The 9794-nt window shown below is 41.0% G+C and overlaps 2 protein-coding genes across 4 annotated transcripts in view; one reads left to right on the top strand and one right to left on the bottom strand.

Moving 5' to 3' along the window:
• The window catches only part of LOC101850968 (histone acetyltransferase KAT6B), a 22989-nt gene extending 19415 nt beyond the window's left edge, over positions 1-3574 (bottom strand). For both annotated transcript variants that reach the window (XM_005102323.3, XM_035970796.1), the window contains exon 1: positions 3475-3574. The gene's annotated coding sequence lies outside the window, so the exon portion shown is untranslated. The remainder of the gene's footprint in view (positions 1-3474) is intronic.
• A 4275-nt stretch (positions 3575-7849) lies between these two features.
• Positions 7850-9794, top strand: part of LOC101850734 (diacylglycerol kinase epsilon) — a 90927-nt gene continuing 88982 nt past the window's right edge. For both annotated transcript variants that reach the window (XM_005102322.3, XM_035970793.1), the window contains exon 1: positions 7850-8393. The gene's annotated coding sequence lies outside the window, so the exon portion shown is untranslated. The remainder of the gene's footprint in view (positions 8394-9794) is intronic.

Raw genomic sequence — 9794 nt, 5'->3', positions numbered from 1 at the left:
GTGGGTGTCATAAAAGAAAGGACTTCCGAGTAACGAGCGACCACCTGAACAAAGACAATAAAGAAGAGACCTAACCCTAACCCAAACACTAGGTCTAACCCAAAAAAGAACCTGCAACAGCCCTCATGTAAAAAGGTCAGCACAAGTTCGTTTTTTTATATTTAAAAAAATAAAAAGCACACTCCAAAACAAACAAGCCTACATTGCTGCACTATAAAAAGAGTTTGATACAATAATACATAGAATAGGAATATGAATCCTCCATATAGATCTAGATCTTGTTATATTATAGATCTAGTGATCTAAATAAATCTAGATCTAGATCTAGATCTTGTAGAACAAGTGAATAGGAATAGGCCTTGAACGAGAAATCCGCATCCGATTCCAAACAGATGGACTCAGCTGAGTCTAGATCTAGAATCTAGATAAAGATTAGATCTTTATTCTAAGTAAATAATTCACGCACCTGATGAAATGCGTTTTACCAACATAAATATTACAGCACAACCTATAACAAGGTTTGACACAATAGAATTGGAATATGAATCCTCCATTGAGGTCTATAATGATCTATAAAACTAGATCTAGATCAAGTAGAACAAGTGAGTCAGACTCGAAAAAATCCACATGATCTGAACTATCAGTAAACAAACGAAATTCAAAATGGCCGCTCGAGTGCGAAACTGAAAGTAGATTATTTAGGTCGTCGTACTCGTCTACTACTCAGGTTCCGACAATTATGTCGGAAACGCCGACGCCGGCAAGAAAACGAAAGTGCCAACAAAGCCGATGGGAGAAAAAGGGGGCGCTGGCAGTCGGCCAGGCCTCACACAACGCACATTGACTGATACAGGTGGGCCTAGCGACAGCATCAGTCGGCTCGCGGGTCGGGTCGCGATTTTCGGATTTCAGACGATTGTCGGCAAACATGCAGGTCTATGTCTAGTTCACAGGGCAAATCAAAGTACCAAAGTTCACCTCACAGCTTAATTCTTTAGTCTATAGACTCCTACCACATGTCCCAGTGTGCCCTTGTTCTACATCAACATGAGCCTCAGCATGCAGCGGGGGACACCTTGCATTTATCCCAAGGGAGCTCAGGTCCTGTAGCAGGGCTCCCAGTGAAAAAATTTCCCAACCCCTGAACTTTGTCGGAGGATCGCGATAGACGCTACAAAGACGAAAAGGAGCACTGACTGAAAGGATCCATGTAAACAAACAAAACAAGGTATAATGGCACAAAACAAAAACACTTTAAAGGGGAGACCTGTAGATCTTGCGCAAGTTTCTGTTTCACTGTCTTAGCAAGGCCAAATTTAATTTTGTATGCAGCAGCAGATGTAATTGCACGGAAGCCAGGGCCTGTGGGTCTGTACTGCAGGCTTTAGCTTCATCCACAAGCACAGGAGCAAATGTCAGAGGCATTGAATGCTGAGCCATTACAGAGAGAATCATGGCTTCCATTGAGGCTACCCTGTCTGATAACGGAATCATAGGCACTGGCTTGGGTTGACTCGAGCTAGATCTAGATCTAGTATCACCTCCTCCATCTTTCTCATTTGAATCTGATGTTACTTCTTGCACTTGGGAAACTTTAGGGGATCTGAAAATTGGGAAAACCTTTTTGGATGGGTTGAGAAAGCTTCATTGATTGTCACATTCACCACATCTTCTAACCACTGATACTTCCACTTATTCTTGCAATCTTTGTCTTTTTCTTTCACAATGGCCTCTTCACTCTTTGAGAGAATGTGAACGCCATCTTCCAGGCGTATTTTATTTCCTAATAAAAATGGCCACCTCTATTCTCACCCGGAGTGAGAATAGTGCAGGCGAGTCTTGTGGCTATTCTCACCCGGCGCGCGTTCACCAAATTTTGCTTTCCTAAACCACAGAATTCTACACTGTGATAACAGAAAAATTGTAGAATTCTGTGCTGTGAACAAACGTTCCATTACAATTGTAGCCTACTAAAAGCGTACAATTTTGTCTGTGGGCAATGGAGAGAGAGAGAGAAAGAGAGAGAGGAGTAGCACGAGAATTTCCGGGCAAAACAAAATGGCTACCCGCGTAGTTCGGCTCGATTCGAAAAGTTAAATAGCCGTAGCATCTTTGTAGACAACCAAATTTATTTACTTTTGTGTTCTAACATCATTTTTTAACTTTGTTTTGGTCAATTTGATCGTCCACACCGATAGAAAGTATTCAGAAAGAGACGGAGAGAGAGAGAAAAGGGGAGGAGTTGATCTTGCGAGAACTTCCGGGCGGGTGAGAATAGCCACTTTCAATAAAAATAGGAAGGGGGGTTTCAGGGGGGCATGCCCCCCTGAATCATGGCCCCCTGAATTTTACCATAATTTAATGCTTTAAGGTTTGATATCTTAGCTCACCGCGAATCAAACGTATAGATCTAGAGATCTAGACCTAGATCAAATAAGGGGGGTGGGAACTACCGAAAAAGCACCGAAAAATGGAAGTCTTGTTTCCTGACTATCCTTTCGAGCTCCTAATGTCTTAGTGGGTCAATTTCTTCTATAATTTCGTTGGACGAACATCTAGAGCTACCAACTTGGCATGTTTTGAATGAGACGTATGCCTCGATTGGACCAACGCACGCGGTTCTAGAAGAAGGCCACAAACGCACGCAAACTCAAGCAGACTGACACACACACACTTGACCTGCGTGAATGGGGATCCGACTCGGGACCCGAATGACACGTAAGAGGATGCGCGCTGCGCGTGCGCTGAGCCAGGGGCTACACTGATTCGGGACCTGAACATAGGCGAGGTGCTGAAATAGGCTTATCGGGCGACATAAACCCGGCTCCCACAGGATGTGGGTTAACTTTAGATTGATTAGTTTAGAATCTAATCTAGAATCTAGGTCTAGATTCTAGCTTAGCCTTAGCTTGTTTTCCTTCACAAGGAAGGGGGGCGGAGGGGAGGAGGGCAACTCATGTACGTAAAGCAAAGACAAATAACATTTGCACAAATCACACCCTCAACAGAACGGGTAGTTGCGAATTACATTGCGAGCCATATATCAAAAAGTGAAAGGGAATTACTTCAGTTCAGTCACAGTTACAAGGCCACACGCCACAAGGCACTGTTTTCAATTTTATTGACTCCCGACTGAAGTTCAGCAGCAAGTTTCGATTTCACTCTTACTGCCATCGAGTTAGCCACTGCAAACAAAAACTATTGGTGCAGGCCGATTAATTCTTTCACCAACAATAAAAGCATCTAAGGGTTCTGGAGTTAAGGACAGGTGACAAAAGGAAAGCCGAAGCGAGAAACTACTCTCAACAATATTCAACAATCAAAAGCTCTCTCGGACGCGGGATGTTTTACGCTCTCACTCACAGCAAATCTTCATTTATACCGTTCTGAATGCAAAAATACAATATAACCTACATTACCATATAGAATGACAATTTAAATAATTTTGTATGTCGTTCGTGAGCTTGTCCTTACCTTATTTTCAGTGTTGTTTACGAAAAATCATCAATTTTTTCGACCTGTAATGGCGATTGAGGCGTCCGAACTCAAAATGGCTGCCAAAATAATACTCCGACATGCCTCAAACAGTGGAAATGTTTCATTTGTTGCATACCACCGTTTATTCTTAAGCTTTCAGAAGCCTATCAAATGTTTTTTCATAATAATTACACTAATGAAACAAATCAATGTAAATTAACGCCTCAAAATCAATTTTAACTTAGGAACTATTTGATACGAAGGGTGTAATTTGACCTACATTTTTACCTTCTCCAGTTGTACCAAAACATGCAGCAATTTGATTGGTGGACTTCATAAACTGGTCGAGAGAGATGTTATTTTGACAAGAGTGGCCTATTTAGCCTCGACGTGACGGCACAGAGCTTGGGGTGTGTTCGAACACACAACGTGCCGTTGATAATGATATTTGAGAATATATATGCCCGCTTGTCAGTTTGGCAATAGCTAGATGGGGATAGCGAATAGCCTTATCAGTTTGGACGAAAATGGGTTTTGGCTTTTAAATTCTACTAATAATACTTTTTACTGTATTAGTATTATTGTGCTGAGAGAATTAAGAGAGAAGAGCCTAAAGAGCTTGGGGGGGGGGGGAGAGATTTTATTTCTCCCCTTTGAACAAATTGTCACTTTAATAACAATTCAAGTAATTGAATTATCATTATATAAGGAATACCAAACAATTTAACCCATGCCACATCCAATTATATTTCAGGATTCTTGAGAAACTAATTACAAGGGTCGTAATTCAAATAGACTAGATTTATAGATTTTTATCAGGAGATGCAAGGCTCAGCAGTGATACTTGCTTACCCGAAAAAAAAAATGTAAGTGGAAAAAGGGGGGGGGGCACAGTTGGTCGTGCATTTCCCAAGCACAAGAGAAGTCTTATGTCTTTCTATTGTTTTTATTCAAAGTTTTATTTTCAAATTCTAAAACAAAGAGTAGAAATTCTCTTCTGCGTACGTCCTGCGTTATTCCAATTATGAGCTGAAAATGTATAAAATGCCTCGATCCCCGCAACATGAATGAAACCTTGAAAGTTGAGAGCGAAAACCCCAGTGTGACAGGCGGTAGATATAAACATGTACGCCAGCTAGATTGTATCTACATGATACATTTTTTTCCGCACTTGACGTATCATTCTAAAAAGCACCGTCGAAAAATTCAACCTTTGGGTCGTCGCACGCATGTCCCCGTAGGTGTGTACCATTATATTTTACTTTTAAATGTATCCTTTGATAATGCACTTTAATGATCTTTCTGTTCGTCGTGGGAAGTTGAAAGATGCAGTTCCACGTAAGCTTACAACTGTAATAATTATGTATGTACTCACTTTTTTGTTCACTCTCGTCTGACCGTAGTTAGAACACATCGCTCATCCGACGCTAGACCCGGCACCGGTCTTTGCATCATAATATGTAGGCCGGATGACCAACATAATCTGAAAACCTATTGAAAGCCACTGCATGCAATAGGTTCCGACACGTATTCTTTTATGCTACAGCCTCAAGCGTGTCAACAAATAATGATAAGAGGAAGCCGATATTACAAGACCATGCATGTAAAGCAGAAAAGTTGACATATATTTTTATCAGCACACACTTAATACATGTACTGGTTTTGTTTTTCTCTAGTGGCAAACCATATGATTATACCCTGCTAATGTTTGTTTCAAATCTGGTACTCTATAAGGTGAAGATCAAAGTAGGCCTATAAACGGCAATATTTTCATTGCCTGACCCTTATCTATGGCAAAGGTAGCAATATTAAATAATAGATCTTGATCTATGTATTTATTTTGCGTATCATCATTATACAAATTACATTACATGATAAGATAAGATAAGATAAGATAAGATAGTACTTTATTATCCCAGAGGGAAATTTTCCTTGGCTGTACAGGACCGTAAAAGCACAAGCAGGTAATTTATACATTAAAAAAAATTAAATCATATATATATTACTCTCATTAAAATTCAATATGAAAGGAGAAGTAAAGCTGACAAAATGTACATTTACATCAAATGCATCATTCAACCACGTGCAGGAATTTAAATACTAGACCTTTGGAGTTATATACAGATATATACTCTAAGAGCAACACACGTATATATGCTCATTCTGACAAAAGCCTTATGCTAGATGGTAAAAAACTTCTTTTATATCTTTCTTTCTTTGTTTTTGGAGGTACATATCTGCCGCTGCGTGATCTTACAACTTGTGTGGAAAAGGGGTGTGATAATGCTTTTTATATTTTTTTATACTTGTGGTGTTACACATTTCATCAATTCTTATAAAATCATATCCCGAGATCTTGCTGGTTTACTTAATGGTTCTGTCAAATTTTTCTTTATCGTCCACCTTACAATTCCCACCCCAGCATTAAATACAAAACAATAGCACACTTTCAATCATAGAATGGTAAAAAAGGGAGATAATCTTATTGTCAACACGGAAACCTCTTAATTTCCTTAGAGAAACATTCTTTGATTTACATTTTTTATGCACAAGAGCAGCGTGGGGATGCCAGTCAAGTTTGTTTTTGTTTTTGTAAGTGTTTTACGGCGCTCGCAACTGCATAAGGTCATATGAGCGCGAGGGCCACAATAAACTTTTTCAGTTGGTGGGAAATTTTGAATTTTGCCGGGTGGCGGCCGAAGCTTACTCATCGATTTTAGACCACCTATTTAAGGGATCTTTAACGTGCGCAACTTGCACACGGGACCTCCGAGATTTTTCGCCCTTGTCCGAGAAGGCTAGGTGTAGATCTTTCCTACCAGAAGATCAGGGGTGTGGCTGAAAGACAGCAGTAAGAAGAAGCCAAGGAGTAGCAGTAGAAACGCTGTAGAAAGAATCAGGAGCCCAGAGGAGGGGGGGGGGGGGAAGGAGATGAGGGAGTGGGGCAGAAAGAGGAGATGAAAGCAGACGACAGAACATTGCTAGAGAGCAGGAAAGGAGACAAATTTAGAGAAGAAAATTTTTCGATCACTACTCGGATTCGAACCCGGGACCTTTGAATGAGAGGCCAACACCTTAACCTCTAGGCCACGAGAGCCCTCTCCAGTCAAGTTTGTGGTCGATTGTTACACCAAGATACTTGTAAGAGCTTACCACCTCCACCTCTTCATGTTTAATAAATAGTGGTTGCAATTGGTCTTTTTTTACTGTAAAGTCTATTATCAATTCCTTTGTCTTTTTTACGTTTAGTATAAGGAAGTGGTTATCACACCAATTTGTAAATAGATTCACAGCGTCCCTGTATTCATTCTCATTTGTTGTTATAAGGCCTTGTAAAGTGGAATCATCCGCAAATTTTTATTAGTTTGATGTTTTTGTTATCAAAAGTACAGTCGTTGGCGTAGAGCGTAAACAAGACAGGGGAGATTACACAGCCTTGGGGCGCACCGGTGTTCGTTAATATTAGGTCGGAGAATTTTGTAGGCTACCGCAAACGCAGCGCTAAAAATATCACTCATTAGTTTACAAAAGACAGTGGAGGCCTTTTTTGCGGCCGGATGTGTCAATATTTTCATATGCTATGAAGGCAAATTAAAACATGTTTCTTGTCAAAATTTAGAATAAATTAGGTAGTCTTCTTATATTTATATTCCATCGAAAGCCATGAGCTAAAATTATTCGGTTTAGTTTTCAAACAGACGGCCTATCTCATGTAATAAGGGAAGACAAGTCGATTGAATTATAAAGGTGGCTTTGAGCTGCAAATTAAACATAAAAATAAAGGAAAAAATTACACTTTGATAATTATGCATCAATCCGATCAGACCTTCAATAAGACACACGATATATTATAGTTTCATGGTTACAATTCGACTTCACACTAATTTAATAAACTAACACGGCAGGTTATAACGCACCCCTCCTCTTTCGCTCCCTATTTCTTTTTGTCAAACCACATCTCTATCTCTCTAACACACACACACATATACACACACACACACTCACGCACACAAACACGTGTACCGTAGATCTATCAGTGGGTAGGCCTATATACGACGTAATACGGGGTGCACATTACGGATGTGATCGCTCGGTCGCTTCAAAAACAAAAATGTTTGGGTGGTTGGCCTATCAAACTGAAACATTCGTCTTTATTTCTCCTTCTTTATATTGTGTACTTTCTTGTACTTGTGATGCATGTACATGTACCTCTAATCCTTGGCCCCTATATGACCTAAATAAATGTGTTGCAAGTTCCGTAAAAAAAACTATTACAAAATTGTATTTCCTAAAATTCAAAAACAAACATATAAAGAGACAAACAAAACAACCCAGCCATAATAATAATACTGATGACCGATGACAGGCCCAACGTGTAGGCCTATCCTATTATTAGTCAACTCAGCGTTATCAAGCGTTTACAAGCCACCCTGAGAAATTGTGACCGATGCTTTTCAGCAGATACCGTTTAGGTTTTTGACACTGATTGGGAACTCATGCTAAAAACACAGGCCTAAAGAAGATCTCCCATTATTGTGTGGGGACATGCATTAGGTACGCCACACGCTGAGCGATAACAATGCACTGTGTCTGAATAGGCCTACTAAGCCTCGGGCATCTCTCACTCAACGACACGAATGAGCTCGATTTCGATTCAGCGACATTCAGCGTTCCGTTCCGCGCAAAGTTCAGACAGGAAGTTGGAGAATGTTTTGAAATTTTCATTATCTCCCCTCATTCAATATGGCGGCCCCCATTATAATGTTGGTAATGTAAACGAAGTTACTTTCTTACCCAGACGACACGTACGTCGTCATGAGTCAGCTCTTGAAGATATATCTGTTTCATTTGTTCTTACCTGCATGTTTCGATTTGAATACAAAACTTCGAACCTACATGATATGAAGCAGGCTGAGGTAAGCCTACACTTGTGACACCTGTGGTCCTGATGAACTTGAATGGTCTGAATTTGAACAAGTGAAATAGGCATTACACAGACTTTAAGTAACTGTCAACAAGTAATCTGAGTTGGTATGAGTATAATGTTTTAGCCCCCCTGAAACCCGCCTACTGTTGGGGCCAAAACCCGCGAATAACAAATGCGGGATGGAAACTACCGAAAAAGCGCCTACTTTTTTGTTGGGTTGTCGTGGATCTTGACTTTTATGGAAGAGGCTAGCCGTACTTAATGATGGCTAGACTGCTTGGCGGCTAGACTGGTTGGCTAGCCGTAAGTATGGCTAGACAGCTGGGCTAGCGTACTTTTTAAAAAATATGTTGGCAAGACTGACCACAAAAAAAAATTATGTCTACTGAGTCGTAAATAAATAAAAAGCCTGTAAGATTGTACTTTACTGGACCACTGGTCGGAACTACATTCGCTATGGCGCCCCTGGTGCCTAGTGGCCCGCTATTCTTCCTTTCCAAGCTCCCCTACTCACTTTTCTCCGTCTTCATCTTTCGACAGCCCACAATCGACTGACGTCTCTTTCCGGGTTTTTCAGTCATCACGAACATGCTACCGTGCCCTTTGACTCACGACCCTGCACCTTGAGGCTAATTGGTCAATCTAATCATGTGGTCCACTATTCTTATTTGCTCACGACTCTGCTGGGCTAGGCCTTGCCTACTCCTGGTCGGGCAAAGTACAATGAAGGGTGAGAGATGCGGACGAGAGCTCATTCGCATAATTACAACCCCATCGGCCCTGCTCGCGACTTGGCGAGTGCTACGAAGCAAGACTCGGCCTGTTAAAACTCTAATTAAATCTACCCCGATTGTCCGCTCATGTTATTGTTTATATATGTGTGTGTGTTTGTTTTTGAATTATTGTTGCCAGGGGGGGCTAGCATAGCAATAATTACTAGATCTAGATCTATTGAGACCTGTGTACTCTACAGGTTTGAGTCGATAGGGCCAAACCTAGATCTACGTACGGCTAGACTGGCTGTCTAGCTGTACTTAGACTCTCAGGCTAGCCGTACTTAAGTACGGCTAGCCACTTTGCATACTGATTTGGCCACCTAGGTGAGAATAGCTCATGACCCGCTATTCTCGACCCGCTATTCTCACCCCGCTATTCTCACCCCCACCCCGGTGTGAACATGAGGCGAGCCTTTAATGTTCTTCTTTCAAAAGGTATATATGGAGACAAGAGAGGGTAAGGACTATGCAGACTACGCAAAAGCAAGAAACCAAGCCAAATGGGAATGCTGCAAGGCAGTACGAGACCTTGAAAGAAAGATAGCCCAAAAATCCAAGCAAAACAAACCCCAAAGCATTTTTCAAGTATGCCAAGAGCAAACTGAACACAAGGA

The sequence above is a fragment of the Aplysia californica genome, unplaced genomic scaffold (assembly GCF_000002075.1).
Source record: "Aplysia californica isolate F4 #8 unplaced genomic scaffold, AplCal3.0 scaffold00321, whole genome shotgun sequence".
Lineage (NCBI taxonomy): Eukaryota > Metazoa > Mollusca > Gastropoda > Aplysiida > Aplysiidae > Aplysia > Aplysia californica.
This window is presented reverse-complemented; position numbering and strand designations above follow the sequence as displayed.